This window comes from Chelonia mydas, chromosome 8, assembly GCF_015237465.2.
Source record: "Chelonia mydas isolate rCheMyd1 chromosome 8, rCheMyd1.pri.v2, whole genome shotgun sequence".
Classification (NCBI taxonomy): domain Eukaryota; kingdom Metazoa; phylum Chordata; order Testudines; family Cheloniidae; genus Chelonia; species Chelonia mydas.
The window spans coordinates 93634359-93653378 of NC_057854.1; the positions used below are offsets into that span (position 1 = coordinate 93634359).

The 19020-nt window shown below is 46.4% G+C and overlaps 1 protein-coding gene across 9 annotated transcripts in view; it reads left to right on the forward strand.

The window, feature by feature from the left end:
* SSBP3 (single stranded DNA binding protein 3) overlaps positions 1-19020 on the forward strand; it is a 138226-nt gene that overhangs the window by 34783 nt on the left and 84423 nt on the right. The gene's annotated exons all lie outside the window — the stretch shown is intronic.

Sequence of the window (19020 nt, forward strand, 5' to 3'; positions counted from 1 at the left end):
GGCCTGTGATATACAGGAGATCAGACTGGAAGACCTAAGTCACTTTTGAAAATGAACATAGGCACTTTTGGAAGCATGGTCGTCTGTGATGCCTTCAGCACCGTGATGACACTCCGCTTTAGTCCATCTCGTCAGACTTGACTAACAACTTACTCCAGCTCTAGGTAGACCTGGGGCTTGGGTGAGGATAATTGGCTCAGAAGACGCTTGTGGGAACAAACATCATATTTGCCCCATTGGAGGTAGTGCAATGACTGTGAACTACTCAAGTCCTCATTTCACATAGCATCCGGGAGCAAACTCGGGGAGCAGAAGTGTGGCCAAGGCTGCTTTTGTCATCTGTACATTTAGCTGGACCAGCATAAGGGTCACCATGGGGTGTCCGCCCTTGTCACCTTGAAACCGGGCCCTGGCAATACACTCTGCCTAGAGCTGCACCTTAAGATCCCTTAAACTTAGTTTGGCCCAGAATGTGACTGTCCATTTAAGTAGTACTTCACATTGAGAGCATTCATTTTGTCCGTTCTCCAAGATCTGCACGGGTTCAGAGTTCATTTCGGGGTTTAATTTAGGATGTTGGTGTTGACCTATAAAGCTCTTTCTGGTTTGAGCCCTGGGCTGCAAAAGACCACTGGTCTGCCTACATGATACCCGTGCACTTGCAGTCATTGCTGGGGCTTGAGCTGTCAATGTATGGTGTGAAAGGTGGCGATACAGGAAGGCCGGACTCCCTGTCTCGGGAACGCTCTCCTTTCCCTCTCCTTTTGTCTGACCAAGCATCTTGAAGGTGTGGTGCAAAAGGGCCTGGGTGGTATTGAACATGATTAAGGGCAGGGTATATTGAAAGCTATGGTAGATCTTTAATTGCAAAAGGCAGTTCGGAGCTGCATTAGTGATAGGCTACTGTGAAGTGTCTTCAGGTGGTAAAATTGCATATTAGGGATATTTATCCTTTGTGTTAATATTTTTATAGGTGCCTAGAGCATGGATAGATGCTATTAATAAACCTAAATAAATAAACTCGGGATTTGGAAGGCAGCAGAGAAAATGACAAGAGCCTTGCTGATTTCACTTGCTCCTGTGGAAGAAGCACTGAGTAGTAGGGAAGGGGGCAGGCCCTGTGGAGAGGGAACCCAAGGGAGGGGGGGGGGGGCAGAGAGAGAGAGAGAGAGAGAGGGTTAGGTTACAGGAGACTCCCTTCTCCTGGCAGCAGCCTGAAAGCTGAGCGCAAAGCAGAGTCGTGGAGTCCCAGTGGCCCGCAGATCCAGTGGGAGAGAAGGAGCTTTATTTTCCTTTCCAAACGCCAGCAGCTGTGAATGAGGGCTTCACATTTCAGACATCTGCTGGCTGGGGGTTGATATGAAAATGCCCCTATCCCCACCACCACCCAACAGGGGCACACCTTGATAGGAATCCCAGCCCTGGTGGTCTAAGGCTGTGCTCCTTTCCAGGCAATTGACCCCTGTATGTGGCTGGCAATGACCCCACAATCTACCCTGTCAGCTGCTAGGTTTGTAGCCTGTGTGTCCAGCCTCTGGCTGGTGGTCGGCTTCGTTCTCTTGCCAGCTGGTGTTTGAGCCCTGAGGCTATTGATTGATCCTTGCTGTAGGAGGTTGCAAATAATATGTTGGCTGAGGATCTACAGAAGCTCCGGTGGAATGAGGCAACTCCTCGCAGTGCACTTATCAAACAGCTTGCGGTTCCCACCTCAAGGCAAGTGAAGGAAAAATGCACCGTGACCAAAGAGTGCATCCTGAAAACTTCAGCGTTTTAGATGAGATGCTCATTAGCTGCAGCGAACTCTGGTCTCAGATGGCATTGGTGTGATGTGAAGCCCTCGATTACATAGTGTACAGAGTCAAATAGGAACAGGCCTTTTAGTACCCTCATGATTTTCCTGAACATGTTAATTGACTGCAGAGCTAATGAATCAATTAGAAAAATTACTTGCTGCAAAGACCCCCTAGCCAAAATACAGTGGAGAGTCTTTCTAGAAAGTGATCTGAAGGCTGAATGTTATAAATCTCTTAAGCTTTGGCTCCAGCCACAGTAAATCTTTCTGCTAAGTATCTTGCACACGCTCAGTGCTTGGCATGCGGGGAGAGGGGAAAAGGGCCTCTTTGCTAGTGAGAGCTGTTGTGAAAGTTTGTCCCATCTCTTGGTAAACCCCAGCCAGAAGCGTCTGTGTTGGGGATGGACAGGATGTCTGTAGTAAGAGTCATGGGATGGTATCTCAGCTCTCTCCATTGCCACGCTTCCCTCTCCCCCCCACCCTCCCTTGTGCGGGACTGTTTGGTGACTTTAAGCCAGTGAGCGATCTCTCTTCTCTGCCTATGACCATTTATCTTGCACATCAAGAGGAGTTTTTGGTCCCTTGCCTGTTGAAGAGACGGAGTCGATACAAATGCCGGGTGGTGCCTGTTCTGCAGTTACTAAAGTACAGCAAATCCTGTCTTAACTTAATGGATAGCCAGAAGTTCAGATGTTCTGTGCAGGCTCAGTCAGTACAGGGGTGCTTCATTACTACAGCTTGTGAGCTCCTCTCCTGCCTAAGCTTCTGCACTAAAATTGTGCTTCTCTCTGAGTCCCCGTGTCCCCATTCCACATGCTGCCTGTTGACCCCGCTCACCAGTGGTTGGTCTCTTGCCTTGTTGTATACGTGCATGTTGTAGGCAGAGGAGAGGAAAGGGGAGAAAAGTTCCCAAGGCTTAAAGGCACATGATCAGCTTGTTGGCTGAGTTCACCAGTTAAGGTAGTCTAAAAGCTGGTCAGAAGCATCCTAGTAAAGGCACCGTGACTCCCCCTATGCATGTATATGCTGATGGGTGAATATGAGCGATGTGAAAGGGAGGTTGGTAGAGCCCTGCGCGGATACAGAATTTATATCTGCAGAGCTGCAGGACTCGAGCGACAATGAGCGAGACCGGCCAGGGCCAGCGACTGGGCCAGGAACTGCAGCGGCAAAAGCAGTAGCATGTCGGGCCACGGCTAGCAGGAGTCCGTGCCCAGCGCAGACAGCTCCTCTGGCCGGGCTCTGCTGCTCCCAGCCCTGCCTGCTGGGGCAGGCGCCAGGCTCACCGGCAGCTGTCCCTGGTCACACTGTGTGCAAGCACCTCGCACGCTCCCAGACAGGAGTCGCACACCGCTGCATGGATGGGACTGCCTCGTTGGCTCGGAAGTGGCTCTGGGGGAATGGTGACCCGCTGAGTACTTTCTGCAGCGCACAGTTTCTAATCCATGTAGTGACCCACCCTGACCCTCGTGACCTCATGGGATCCTAGTCCGGTTTACAGCCTTCTGGATTAAAAGTAAATGGTCCTCACTCAGGGCGTGGTTCTTGGCATACCAGCTATACTATGCTTTAGCTGTAGGATTGCGTGGAGATGGAAGTTGCCACGAAGGAAGCAGAGACTAAAGGATCAGAAGGCAAAATCCTTTACTTGAGCACCTTGTCTCCTCGGAAGTCTGAGACTGATCTTGATTTTTAGGGATTTTATCCCTTTTCGTGGGGATTTTTCAGAGTTCCCGCAGTTCCAAGAGCAGGCCATGGAGAGGGTGAAGAAATGCTGCCGTCGGTAGTGTACTTGTGGATCATTCAGGAGTGTGTTTCCTCTCTGTTTAGAACAGTTGTATTTCTCCTGCTGGGTGATGAGCTATTAACCACCCCACCCCTCTCTACCTGCACCCTTTTTACAGAGAATTCTCAGGAGGAATTTAACTGATAACCTCTATTGAAGATCCTGCCTGAGATCTTAAGTACGCAGGTGTGCCACATGGGGGTGTAAAAGGTTAACTGGTTAACCGGTAAGCTACCGTTAACCGGCCTTAACCATTAACCCCCTGTGTGCTGGCTGGAGGGGCCTTGGGGCCAGCCTCGTTGCGCTGGCTGGAGCGACCCCAGGTAACTGGTTAAGCAATATAATTTTAATTGTTTAACTGGTTAACTTTTCTAAAACTTTACTTATACCCCTAGTGCCGCTCCCACCCTGCTATGTCTAGCATGCACAAGCAGAGAGCTAGCACATGTGAATTACACCTCCCAGCGACACTGCAGACATACCAAAATGGCAATCTCTGTTTAGGAAGGTGGAATACCATTGGATGGCTGGGGTGTTGTGGTGTTGTGGGGGATTGCGTGTCAGCCCATACATAATCTATAGATCAGGCTACAGGTCCCATTCACTGGCACATGTTGTCTTTGGCTATTTATAATGCTGTTCAGGGAGGGATGGGGGAATAATTCCAAACAAATGTTTGCTTGGGACTCAAGTTGAGATCAACAATCTTGTTTTCACAAACAGCTTCTGTCTCCAGAGGGTGAAGAAGGTGGTATTAAACCAGAGCAATACCTAGTTCTCTAGGTAGCTACTGATTTTAGTGCCACATGTTTGATCAGCACTGGAAAGGTTATTCCAAGCTGCTTGTTTTTTTTCCCTTCTGCCTCTTAGAAACAGTGGTGATTGCTTTACAAACTAAAGGAAATTCCTTAATGGAATAGGTACTTGGTCGACTGTCCTATTGAGGAAATATCCAGAAATTCTGCAGAATGTGGACAGTGAGTATTGCCAAGCCTCGTGCTGCTTAGTGATTTCCTGTTGAAAGTGTACATGGGGAGGAAACAAATTTCTCCTCCTTACCCATGTAGGAAAAATGGGATCTTGCACCGGACACATTCAGTTCATAAACACAAAGATGGAAAAGTGTCTGGAAGACCTTTCTTGCCAGTACATTTTGAAGAGGGAGGATGGTAGCTGTTCTATCAACCTTAAACCTAATCTTGTTCAAACCCACTGCCACAAACTGTTCTTAATCACCTCCCCAGTCTTCTTGAAACTTGGCATGCCACATCTCATTCCAGGCCAGGATTTTTCTAGGAAGTTTGAGGAAATTTTCACAACACACTAACTGTAGTACACCTCTTCTGATCATCATCTTCTTTTTTTTTTTTTTTTTTTTTTTTTTAAACCAAAATTTGAATTCGTTTGAATTTTTTCCCAATTTATTCTTTGGCTTATGTTTCCAATCCGGCTTGACCTGGAAATGCCAAATTCGTGTAGATTTCCCCCCCACCAACCCCCCACCTTGCTGAGAAATGCCCTTTCATCTTGTCTTTGTTCTTTGGAGAGGGGGAAAGGTCCAGCACCAGTTACCTAATTAAAAAAAAAAACTTGTGATCCTGTACACCAACATAGGCAGAGAAAGGGTTACCCATGGGCTCATAAAAGCAGTAATAGAAAAGGGAGCCTGTGAAATGCTCATAGAGGGCGCTGAAAGGAAAAGTAAGGGCCTGCCGAGCCAAGCCACGGGGCCATGAAGCAAGGAGGGATGGGAAATTGAAGGGCAATTAATATGCTTAAGATTTCTAAGTTAAGGACTGATAGTTTTATTTTTTTACTTCAGGGGAGAGTTTGCGAGGAAAGTTTGGCTCAGGATGAAGAAAAGCCTGGTTCTGACTTGCTTTATATTAAGCTGGGGTAGAGAAATGGTGGGTTGAGTACCTTAACTGTTCATCTCCAGGCTTTAACTATTTGGTTTATTTAGAAGATGCAGTATTCTCGTAAAAAACATAGGGTTATTCTTGGGTGCTAAATGGGCTCTGCTGAAATGTGGCTATTTTTAACCAGGCTCTTTTGGGGGGGGTCTAACGACTTGTTTAGATTTCCCCTTTAACCGGTGTGAATTTTTAGCGATTACAGCTGTAAATTAACGGAGTAGTCCACTTCATTTTAAACTCCTGGATACAGAAGATTGCCTCCGAGTGCTGACAGTGCGTTTGGAACCACACAACATTAGTGAAGGGACCAACTCTCCTAAGGAGCTTACAATCAAAAGACAAACAATAGACAATAGTTTAGAGAGACAAAGCATCAGGTGACGATGCAGTGGGTTTATCACCCAGCAGTGTGCTAATGGGGTGGCAGATTGACACTGATCGGTTTCATGGGCACTCGTGAATGAATCAGTTTAATGTAGACGTACACCCTGTAGTTGGGATAGAACAATTGACTTTTACTGAGAGGAGTGCTCATGTTGCTACAAATCTCAGCTGGCAAGCTTGAGCAGTGACTTTGCAATGTGCGTTTTGCTCTTTATTGGCAACTACCGTGGGCCAAGCTCATCTCCAGAAACGCATTCTAATTGATTACAGCCTGTCCGGCTATTGCCCAGAGTAGCTACTTTATAAACTTTCGTTTGTGATTGTGTTCTCCATGAAGCTGTCAGGAGAGTGAGGATTTGTGACTCTAGATTCCGAGTTGTTTTTGTTTTGTTTTTCCCCTCCAAAGTTTGTGATTTACACTTGAGCTGTCACTTGCTGTGAAGTGTTTGGGAGTTCAGTTTGGTGCTCAGGAAACCAACAAGGCAAACAGACCTTGGGAAGGTTTTGTAACCAATATCCAAGTCTTCTGCGGAGAGGCTGGGTGTTGACATACTGTCACCTAGCCACACGTTGCCAGCTTTGGTGATGCTATTGGATTCACTTACACCCATAAGTCACTTTAAGGTGAGGAGTCCCATTAAGCTCAGTGGGATTACTCAGGGGCGTAAGTGTTTGTGGGATCAGGGCTTTTATTCTTGTATAATGTGGAGTGGGGACATTCCTTCTGGACACAAGGTAATAGCTTGACTGTCTTCTCCCTGCCATCCATGCCAGCTTTGCCTCCACTGGGAATTTCCAGCAATCGGAAGTGAGGCACCAGCGTTAGCTGCAGTTGTGCAAATCCAAATTGTAGACAAGGAAAGCTGAGATTTGAACGGTTGCAAACTTGCCTTTTGCTGGAAGCAGTGGTTAGCGAAACTGCTTTTGGCCCTTTCTGCCGTTGGGTTTTGTGCGGATGCTTCAGTTGCTGGCCATTGGCTGCGGGAAATGGGGCTGGTTCCAAGTGTGGGCAAGGCTTAGGTTAGGTATAAAGTGCACTGAAGCATCTTGTTTGATGACTGTAGATATTGCAGTTTGACACTTGAGTACGTTTCTGGGCACCCAAAAGGGTATCTTACTGAAATTATTTTATTTCAGTCAGCACATGCCTAAAAGCTAGCAAAAACTGTGCAAGTACTATAAATGTTCTACCAAGATTAGTAAGATCCAAATAAACTCTTGTCAGGCAATTTCTGCAGTATGCTTCATACATCCTTGTAATCAAAACTAGTGTAAATGAAAGGGTTTGTACGCATTATTAGCACGTCTTGTTTATGAAATCCTTAGGATTATGGAGGGTTCTCAGCTGCTTTCAGTAGAGCCCTACGCTGATATCACACTTACATGTAGCACCTTTCATCTAAGGGCACTTTATCTGTAACTAAAGTTCATCCATATGTGGGATGAGTAGCAGTCTCTATTTCAGATCTCACAGCGACACTTCAGAATGCAAAATGTGTGACATGTAAAGTATAGGTGGAATCGCGGGATGATATGAAATACTCAGATTTCCATCTAGCAAGGACGCTAACACCCCTATTTACATATGAGGTGCCATAGATTGAAAACTATTAGTCTTGTCTTAAACCTCTCTATGCCTTGGCGGAAAGATATCGATCACCTTGGAACGTCATCATACTAGGAGGCAGTGGTTCACTGCCCGCTTAAAGAAGATTCAGCCTGCGGCAGTCACAACCTCCCTGTAGCAACATCCTTGGGATTGTGAAATCTGATACTTCTACTGTGTTCCAGGCCAGGGAACTGGCCGTTTCTGGCTGAGGTTCATGCAGTCTGAGCAGGGCAGAACCAGGTTCCTTTCCAAGGGTGCAAAAAGAAAAGGAGGACTTGTGGCACCTTAGATTAACAAATTTATTTGAGCATAAGCTTTCGTGAGCTACAGCTCACTTCATTGGATGCATTCAGTGGAAAATACAGTGGGGAGATTTATATACACAGAGAACATGAAACAATGGGTGTTACCATACACACTGTAACAAGAGTGATCAGGTAAGGTGAGCTATTACCGGCGGGGGGGGGGGGGGGAACCTTTTGTAGTGATAATCAAGGTGGGCCATTTCAGGCAGTTGACAAGAAGTCTGAGCAACAGCGGAGGGTGGGGGGGTGGGGGAATAAACATGGGGAAATAGTTTTACTTTGTGTAATGACCCATTCACTCCCAGTCTTTATTCAAGCCTAAGTTAATTGTATCCAGTTTGCAAATTAATTCCAATTCAGCAGTCTCTCGTTGGAGTCTGTTTTTTGAAGTTTTTTTGTTGAAGAATTGCCACTTTTAGGTCTGTAATCGAGTGACCAGAGAGATTGAAGTGTTCTCCAACTGGTTTTTGAATGTTCTAATTCTTGATGTCTGATTTGTGTCTATTTATTCTTTTACGTAGAGACTGTCCAGTTTGGCCAATGTACATGGCAGAGGGGCATTGCTGGCACATGATGGCATATATTTCTCAGTGAGGATAAGTGGCAAGGTGTGGGTGTGCGCGTGCACATCTTGAGTGAGTTAGAGTTTTATTGGGGGTGAGGGAAGACAACAGGATGAAATACGTGGAGTGAAATTGCTTGGAAGAAAAGTGGATTTCCTGCACAGGCTCTAAAGTGTTCCAAGCTGGCCAAATTCCAACAGGTTTCCAGGAGCTTCAATCAGGAATCCCCTGGTACTGTCCACACCCTTCCGCAGTGATTTGCTGTGCAGGATAACTGAGGCCTTCAAATCGTGTTGCGCGTTGGTGGTGGGTGTTCCATTATTCCTTGGGACCCAGTATTGTGTGTTAGTAACTCTGGAGTCTTTTCTCCTTTTTAGACCTTTGCTGCTTGTGGAGGGTTCTGGGCTAAGAGCTCTAAAGAGCGAATCCCTTTGTTCACGGAACAGGTTCAGCATGGGCAGAAGGAGTGCAAATTTGGTCATGCTTTTCCCTTCTTTGAGTCAGGGAACGTCTAGATGCTTTTCAAATATAAAGGAAGAACATCTGGGGTGCTACCGCCATCGAAGTAATAGGACAGCGCTCCTAACAGGTTTGGAGTAGGTAGTGGAGTTTTTGCCTGAAGTGGTGAGAAGGTGGTTGTCTCCATGCCTGGTCCGTCCTGGACCTCTGCTCAGGCTGTTGACAAGGGTACCAATTTGTGATTTAGCTTCATGCCTTCTAAGGAAGGGGTGAAGCCTGAACAGCTTTCAGACTGTAAAGACTCAGTCATTACTGAGCTGGGCTGGATTTCAACCAGAGGGTGACCTAGAGGGGAAAGTCTCTCTATATCCCATTACCAATCCCCTGAGCCATCCAGTCACCCATCCTAATAAGGTCTAATACACTAGGAGCCAAATTACAATAGCCTTAGCAGAAGAAACCAGTGTATAGCCTACCTTCTTTTGTAAGCCCTCTGTCCCATCTGAAATACGTTGGCATCTAAATTGACAGTCTGCTTTTTGTCTCCTGACTATATAATGCTTAAAGACCCCGGACACTTTGTAGGTGTACCTGGAGTGTAATCTCCTAGTATAACAGGTGCCTGGTAGAGAAAGTTGCAAAGCAGTTTGTACTTCACTAAGCCCCTGTTTTCAGATAGTAGCTTTGTGACCTGATCGCCAGGTTTAGTCTGTTGCCAAAGGTGAAAATTTGAGCAAAAAAATAGTTCAGCCATTGGGATTGAATTAAAAACAAAGCATCCTCCCTCCTCCCGCCTTGTTTAAAAACTATACAATGATGGTGACTTTAACAGGGCTGCTGAGGTAGTGCCTGGCGTCTGAAGTTTGGCGTGGAAGGCGTCCTCACTGGGAAGAGGTGTTTGGCCTTAGTCAGGCGGGAATTGGTTTTGATTCTACAGTTACAAGCATTTGAAAGTTGTATCCCAAGCACTTACACTGGAGGTTTTTTGCAGCCTTAAATGCTTATCTAAGGAATGACCTACCGGGCGTGTGCACAGAGATAGCTCTGCTTCACGGTAGATGGTTCGGTCCCTTGAATTGCTCTGAACTAGCCCAACAGTGGGCCAAATATTTCACGGAAAACCATGGGCCAGCAACAGGGATCCTCTTGCAGTAACTGTGCTCCCCATCAGAATGCCCCAGGAATTAGGGTGTTGAACTCAGGGCAGGGTGGTAGGAGGTCCTGTGTTCTGTGCTCTGCTCTGCAACTGGCCTGCCTGATTTCTGTCCACTCTTCTGTCAGGCTGCCTTAAATGGGGGCTTTGTAAAGCCCTCTGAGAGCACCATATTAATAAATTAAATAAAACCACTAAGGGTCCGGTGTTCATGTTAACTGGAGATGGAGGGTAGTTCAGCGGCTAGGGCACTGAACTGGGATTTGGGTAGGGTCTGCTCTGCTACTGACTTGCTCTGTGACCTTGGGAAAGTCGCTTCACTTCTGTGCCTCTGCTTCCCCTCCTACTCCTTTTCTTGTCTATTTAGGCTGTAAACTCTTCAGGGCAGGTTGTCTCTTACTGTGTTTGTACAGTGCCCAGCTCAGTGGCCCTTGATCTTCGTTGGAGACTCTGGATTCTGTCATATGGATGCTTATGAGGATAGTGCCTGGAGAAGTTGTCCTGCCTAGAGAGAGGCCCTATGGTCTAGTGGTCAGGAGAGCTTATGCCTAATGCAATAGACTTGGATTTTAGACTTGGTCTGAAACTTGCTGTGTAACCATGAGCAAGTCGCCTCAGTCTGCCTGTCTTCCCATCTTTAAATTGATACTTACCTATCCCATGTGCATGGACTTGGAGGTTGTGCTTCTGTTGTAATGCGTGCACGCCAGGGGTCAGAGTGAGGGTTTGGAGTTGCCTGGCTTGTAGTGCTTACACGTGCAGTCTTGCAGTGTTAAATTCACGTTTGCTTGCATTTAATGTTACACTATACCCCAAATGCCAAGTTTGTTTTCTTGCCCTCCATGACAGTCAAGGTTGAAAATGAATTATCTTGTTGTGTAGGGGCGGTTAAATATGATTGTGGAGGTAGGGTAAGTGACTGCTTACACGTAGGTCTCGTTTACAGTAAAATGTATATAACGCTTGCACCTTTTCTGCATTAACTTCCTCCAGAAGACCAAATCCGAGACCTTTGTGGGTCTCTTACTAAGCCTAGAGACCTAAGCTAGTGATCAGTTATCCTCTAGTGGTGGAACACTTGTGGCTTGAGCTATAGACTAAACCAGGGGTGGCCAACCTGAGCCTGAGAAGGAGCCAGAATTTACCAATGTAATTGCCAATGAGCCACAGTCATACGCCAGCAGCCCCCCATCAGTGCCTCCCACCCACCAGCAGCCTTGCTGATCAGTGCCTCCCCCTCCCGATCGTCTGTTTTGTGATGTGCAGGAGGCTCTGGAGGGAAGGGGGGGAGCAATGAGAGCACAGCAGGCTCAGGGGAGGGGGCGGGAAGGGGTAGAGTGGGGGCAGGGCCTGTGGCAGAGCCAGGGGTTGAGCAGTGAGCACCCCCCAGCACTTTGGAAAATCGACGCCTGTAGCTCCAGCCCCGGAGTCGGTGCCTACACAAGGAGCCGCATATTAACTTCTGAAGAGCCGCATGGGGCTCCGGAGCCAAAGGTTGGCCACCCCTGGACTAAACTGTTCTCTCTCTCAAATGGAGTGCGGGCTGAATCCCACAGCCCGGTGTCCAGTATTCCGACGCTAATGAGAATATGTATCTAAAGTCTTGGTGCGATGCTTGTCTGTCTTGGTGTCACACTTGAAAAATGCTTAACCAGAAGGAACTTTCCTTTTAAATTGAATTAATCCTTTGAGTGCTCTAGGATATACAACATTGCTCCCATTCAAGGAGACTTGCAGGGCCCTCAGGATGCTACTTTCTTACTTCAGTTGAAGAAGTAGAAATTAAGCGGTCCTTAAGAGTTGTGGCCAAGGGGACGTAGAGGGCAGCATGGGAGTAGTTTTTGCTAAGAATCTCAGGTGAATTATTCTAGCCAGATAATGGCGGAAGACGCTATTGGACGCAGAAGATACATTCCCCTCTATAGCTCCCTCCCCAAAAAGTCTTAACTTCTTTAAAATAAAACTGTTCTGTGTGATCTAAAATTAGTCTTTGCCATCTTGTAATACATTTTAATTATGAAATTAATTTAAGCTCCTGCCATGTCTTTCATTCCAGCCTCCCAAAGTGTTCCTAACAGTGGACTAGCCGGACTTTTTGGCATTATTTTAGCACATGTCTCTTGGTTCCAGGAAAATGTAGCTCTTCCAAATCCCTTTTCCCTAAAATATTATGGGAATATGATAAACCAGATTATGTTTACACTTCAGATACAAAACTGGTTGCTGTGATATGTGGCAGGCAGGGGAGACTTTGTGAGGTTTACTCCATATGGTTTTATTTCGGAAGCTTAATTTTTTTTTTACGTATGAGTTAGCTAACAAGAGACTTGTTCCTATCACAGAACCAATTTAAGAATAAAGTGGGGAAGTTCAGAGTACATTGACTGCCTCTCCGTTCTCATGTGATTTTTAAAAGCTGGCTTTATTTGAGTATTAAACAGCTTGAACCTTCTAACTGACCACATCTCAGCCTGCATCCCCCGGGTCCTTGCCAGTGCAGAGCAGGGAGACACCTGGATGGCTGTGCTCCAGCCCACTTGAGAGCAGAAGTGCTCTGTGGATGTGAGGGTGCTAGCGATTGTCCTCTGCCCTGACTTAGAAGTCATTGTTGCTCTCCTAGTGTGCCTGGTCTGTTACATTGCTCATGCAGCAGTGTGGACTAGTGGCTAGGACACTGCACTAGGAGTCAGACCTGGGTTCTATACCGGCCTCTGCCAGTGACCTGCCCTGTGACCGTGGGCAGATTACTTTACTTTCCTTCTTCATGCTTCTGTTTCCCCTCTTGCCCCATGTGTTCAGACTTGTAGCTCTTGGAGGTAGGAACTTTCTCTCCCGATGTGTATACAGCACCTAGCACATGGGGGGTGGGTGATGTTTGTTGCGGCCTCTAGGTGCTACCACAATTCAAAACTAACTGAAGCATTAGATTAAAAAGGGGCAACATGTGGGAAAAGAATGGGCTTGTATGGGCTTAAAATCCTGATGCTAATGAACTTAATTACACTCTTGTTAACGCTGTTTGTTTTGGTAGTGCCTAAAGACCAACCAAGAAGGGGCCCTCGCTGCACTAGGCCCTTTACAAACAGTAGCAGACAATCCTTGCCTTGAGCAGCTTGTAGCCTAAACAGACAAGACAGCCGCAGGGTGGGGGAAGGGGTAGGACACACAAGCAAGGGCGTTCACCAGGATGGCAGCAAATGACACATTACTGCCCCTGTGTTTTAGGGGTGGCTTTGGTTCAGGGGGGATCAGCTGAATGGGAAGAAAAGTGAAGGGGAGTGAATTGAAGGGAAGCAGGGGACAGGGTGGGGAGAAAAGGGTAGGAGGGGCAGGTGTGAAATACTGAGGGGAGGAAAGACAGAGGCTTGCAAGAAGCAGCCGATCAGTACAGGCAGAGAATGCCCAGTTGAAACTGTAGAAAGATCTCTGAATGTGCAAAGATCCAGCTTTGGCTGCTTCTGCAACTGCTCCTGCTGGCTGTAGTCTGTCTGGCCCGCCTTAGCCCTTCCCTCATGCCTTGCTTCTGGTGCTAGGCGGGGGTCATTTGGCACCCATTCAGCTACGCTCTGGTTAACCTCACACTCCAATTCATGCTCCCCATCATTTTGTTATTTTGCACTGGGCAGGATCAAGCCCCTAATCTCAGAATAGGTTAGTGTGACCATCTGATAAGGACCAAAATGGAAACAACTGCAGTATCGTCTGGCTGACTAGTGTGGCTTCACAGACTTTTTTTTCCTAAGGGTTGTTTGCCTCGTTACTTTCAGAACAACCTTATTATGTTCCCCATTGACTGCTTTAAACCATGGCTTTTTGTGGGTTGCCAGCTCAGCCCCAGCACTTCCAGACTGGTGGAACTGAAGGGGTCAGTGTGGGTAGGAGGGTGAGACAGTGAGTACACACGTGTGTACGCCTCAGCCCACCCACCCCGAGCCTTTTCTTGTGTTCAGTGTTATAACAATCCTCACGAATCTTGCACGGATAAATGGAAGGAATTTGTAGTGGGTGATGCACAGGACTGGAACTCAGGAGACCTGGCTTGTAGTAATGCTACACACCAGCTGCTCAAAATCCGGAGCGTGTGGATCTTTTGGTGCTGTGGCTTCTCAGAAATATCTACGGATCCCCAATGATTTATGCTGGTGGCTGATTTGTGCTTTGGGCACTTCCCAAAAAGTGAAGAAGTTCACGCCTGGCTCAGAGGAGCTCGCAGTCCAACTGACAAGACAGACTTGATTTGCTACACGCAGCACAGGAGAAATAAGTCTTCAAGAGGGACTTTAATGTGGACAGGTTAGAGGTCTTGTGGAGAAGCTCAGGGGCGTGTCTCATACTCGGGGGCTGTGTGGAAGAGGCCCAGAGTTGAGAATCTGACAACCTGGCACACCAGGTTGGAAGCATGGGAAGATTGGAGGGATGCCAAGCAATGTAAGTTTTGCGAGAGGGGATGAGCCAAGTCATGAAAAGCTTTGGTGGTGGTGACGAGGCTTATATTTAGGATGATGCTGGTGGCGAAGCCAATGGAAGGATTCACAGGGGAAGTTACGGGATCAAACTGGGCAAGGAAGAGGAGGTGTTCAGTGGGTAACCTTTTGTATGGGGGCAGTGTGTACCTCTGAACGCTTGGAGGGGACGGAGGGAGGATGTTGCAATAATAAAACTGGGTTGTGATTAGAGCCTGAAAGGGAAATACGAGGATGAAGAGAAAAGGATGGAACATGGAGGAAGGAGCAGCAGGATTGGGAAATTGCCTTGCTCCAGACAATAAGACCGAGGAAGGAGTTGAAGATAAATAATCCCCAGATTGCAGGTGTGAGTGAGGGAGAAGACTGGGGGGGAGGGGTGTACAGTGGTAGGAGAGGAGATGACCTGGAAAGTTTTGGGTTTGGCTATGTTCAGTTTGAGCTGGTGATAAGACATTCAAGAGGAGATGTCAGACAAGCTGAGATGTAGAGTTGGATCGAAGGCAAGGCTTTAGGGGTGGAGAGAGATTTGTGAGTCATCAGCATGCAAATGATCACTGAATCCTGTGAGCTGAAACCAGACACATGGTATAAAGTGAGAAGTGCAAAGGGCTGAGGACATGCCCACAGAGTAGAAGTGGGGGAGTAGGAAAATAAGATCCACTGAACATGCAGTCAGAGAGGTAGGAGGAGAACATATGTCCAGGAGGTCAAGGAGAGGATGTCAGCAGCAGAGATGTTTGGACTGAGTAGACACCTTGAGATTTGGCCAGCAGGAGGTCATTCGAGACCCTATTGGGAGCAGAATCAGAGAGAGAATGTTAGGGGTCTTCCAGTCTGAATTCTAAGACAGAGTTGCGGGAGGAGAAATCAGTCGAAGAGTTGAAGGTTAGAGATTAAGTGATGAAGAGAAGGCAAGGTGGAGAACCTGGGGAAGCAGGTGGGGGGGGGGTGTTTATATGGAGAGGGGAAGGAGTCTGAGGACAATGAATGGGGTTGATATGGAAGGTGAGGGAGGTGGTGAGAAGGGATGGGATCAGAGGGGAAGTGGAGAGATGACTTTGAGAGGCTTTAGTGTGTGTGTTGCGGGGGGAATACACAGCTGGGAGGTGGTGTTGGGAGATCTTGAGGGAGGGAGTGGTTGCAGATTAGTAACTGGGATTGGCAGAGGGAGAAGTGTTGCTGTTTGGCCTAGCAATGGAGGTGCAGGACACCTGTTGTTGGAGAACATGGATGCCCTTATGGTTGCCTAAAGATAGGTTTGCTGTGAACGGTACAGGGTGCATAAGGGCTGAGTTCTTTCCTCCTGCAGCCGCTGCTTTCTCCTTGGTGTGCATGGAGACTTTCCTTCTTGCTGTTTGCTTGATAAAACTTTGTTACCCAAAAAAATGGCATTTATAAGCTGAATTGACAAATGCACCTGCAGTGTGCACCTCCCAGACACACAGGTATTAGTTGTAATCTCTTTGCTGTCCCTTTCTCAGAAGGGGGGGAGGCGGGGCTTGGTGAGACCTCCAGTAGTTCATTTTACATCTGTCTGCCTTCCCGTCTGTCAAGGACAGCTGACCACATAGGTTAACTTTTGATCCCTGTGTGGTGGATTCCTTTGGGTTCATTGGAAAGTCTTGTGAATTTTGTAAAGCAGCGAAAGAGCCAGCCTCTTGCTCTTTTGTTTTTCCCCTTTTGCAATGTGCGAACTGCATTACAGTTGGAAGAATGTCAGCAAGGGGTGTTACTGATATTGACATTCTGTAGAAGATCCCCTGGGATCACTGGGTCACTGCACTGTGATCTAGTGTATATTTACTATCTGCATGATCTGTTGCTGAGGGCAGGCGATATCTCGTCATATAAAATGTCTGAATTGCAATGTGGTCTAGTGGCTCCCGCAAAGTGTTGGTGGATAATGAAATCCAGGGTTTCAAAACCAAAAAGCTGCCAACTCACTCTGTTTAGACAAGTCACTTTGACGCAGGCAAAAATCAGTAACCAGTCAAAAAATTGAGGCCCTGGAAAAGATGTGGAGTTGAGTGAAGGAGAGACAGACTTGTATGTGAGGTGCCATAGAAATTGATGGAATAGAAAATGTAGTGTATAGCAGAACATCTCAAGACACTAAACACCTTTTCATGGCAGCTTTCCTTCACATTATTCATAATTCATTTGATTCTATAGAAAACAAATTCATTTGCATGCATTAATTCTGGCAACGGTGCTGTTTTCACGAAAGGGAAAAATATAAACAGGTTTATTCCTAATCTAACAAGCTTAAAAAAATGCACCTTTGATTTAAGGATCTTGGTTTTTTGGAGCATACTTAGAATGCCACTGAGAGAAATTTGTAGTTCTTTTTTTATGTGATAGTCTGTGGTCTAGTTTTAAAAAGAGAATTTAAAGCCTGTCTTGGAGCATTATAAAATGTTGTTGGCTGCCCAGTCACCTGTCTTTCTGTGCTGTTAGTCTAAATCTTCCTGGTGTTGCAATGACTGCTGATAGTGGACATAAGGAAAGTAACCAAAATATGCTAGATACACCTCACGTTTCAGGTACTGGTGCTGAATTTTTTTCAAGCCAGCAAGTGGAATAGCTGCAATGTGTATAATCATGTAAGCGAAGAGCTGTGTATCAATAATCCAGTTGCTTGCTGTGTGCAGTGTTCGTTTGCTTTAGAAATGATATGGCAGGACATCCCTGAGTTCTGCAGGTGTACTAATATATATTTGGCATTGTATTCCACTAAATTTAAAGGCGGGGTCCTCCTTGTGCAGAGATATCCAAGTCAGTGGAGCAAGAGCTTTAATTCAGCTGTGTTTGTGGCCCGCTAAACTTCATTCCGCAGGTGCATGGATCAATCGAAACTTCTAACCAGACTAAAGAGCGCCTCACACATGACTTCTGAAAAGGATTTGGCTGTGTATTTGCAACAAAACTCCTAGAAATTTAGGGTTACTCTATCACTGACGTGTGCATTGTTGGAACTGCTGAAATGCTGGTTTTGAAGCCAGAAATTAGATAATTATGGCCGAAGGTCTGTGAGAACATTTTTGATCTTTGTTCTGGGCTTAATTAACCTGAAATTTTTGGAAAAACAGGAAATTTAGTCCTTTTGATCACTGCATGGTCTTCATAGAAGGAGGTGGGAGACAACATGGAGCATAGTCAGGAGCATATAGCACTGAACCGTTACTAAGAATGAACTAGTACAGATGGTAACCCATAGAGCCAGTTGTTCCAGGGCATACTGTGTGCTTGGGGTTAGCTTCACATGGAATTTATTGGCCCACTTTGTATAGAATGTGATGGTTGTAGAGAAGTGGGCTCTCTTAATATTTGTGCTTTCTTTTTTGTTTCCCCACTTTTCTGCAAAGTATTTTGGAAAACTGTGACAAATGCGTATTGAGAGCTTCATGACACGGATTCTCTTACTCAGTGTTCAAAAATAAATGCTGGCTTTCAGAACCATATTCGTACAAAAGCATCTTCCATTTAAATGTATTTAAAGAGCAAGCCCTTTATTCTAGGGGCGAAAGGAAGCTTAGAAGCCAAGTAGTGTCAGGAATAGGGTGGGTGAGGCTAAGGATGGTTAAGTTGTAGCTGGGTTTGTCAGGATGAAAATAGCTGTGTCAATCCCATTCAATCTCTCGCCTCTTTCCCTGGGGACAATTGCAAAACAGGTTTACTGGTGCTTACAAATTCATAGAAAAGCGTTCCTTATTACAACGTCATAATTGTTATGACTCAGAAAAGTAGAATTGCCATTTTCCTTTGCTTCCCCCCGCTCCCCCCCTTTTTGTTGCATGAAGAGTCCCTAGCAGCAGCTGCAGAATCCTAAAAACAGGGCAATGCTTTATTTATGCTAACTGCTACATTTGACTTGAAAATTGTGTCCCACTGGGTCTTGTGGTCAGCATATTGCTGCTTGATTGATAGCTGTCAGAATGGCAGTTTGGGGCAGACTGCAAGGGGTGGAGGAGAACAGATGCCCATTGACTTTAGGGGCTGAGTGTAGCCCAGGACTGAAGAGCACATTTGAAAACAAAAGCAGATGGGAGGGCTCTGGTTAAGCCAACTATTCTGACACTTGCCAACCAGCAGAGAAAGGAAAACCCGTAAGGTGGCCATGTTGCTTTCATGCTGCTCTAGATGGCGAACACGTCTGCCTTGAGGAAATTAAAAGATGAGCCCCACTTGATGCTAGAACTTAGCTTAAACGTTTGTTCGTGTTCTCAGCCATCCGTAACAAGCGTTTTCAAAGGCCATTAATGCAGATATCTGAATGGCAACCTCTCCTGTTCTCACCCCAGCCCCCCAAAAGAAGAACTTGTCTCTAGTGGGTTTGTGCTCTTTTTCATGGTTACCAGTAACCCCCGGTCCCAGTGACACATCCACGATTACATTTCCTACCCCAACCAGTGAATTTTCAGCACAACATGTTGTGGGAGCTGCACTGAAGGGAAGGATGCAGATGGGAAGAATAGCGGATTGAAGGTCTGTAAATTGCAAAGCCAGCTCAGTCAAGTTAATTGTAAGGATTACAGGTGACCATAACCCCATTGCTGCCGTTTTGACACGTGTGTCTGTATCCTTCTA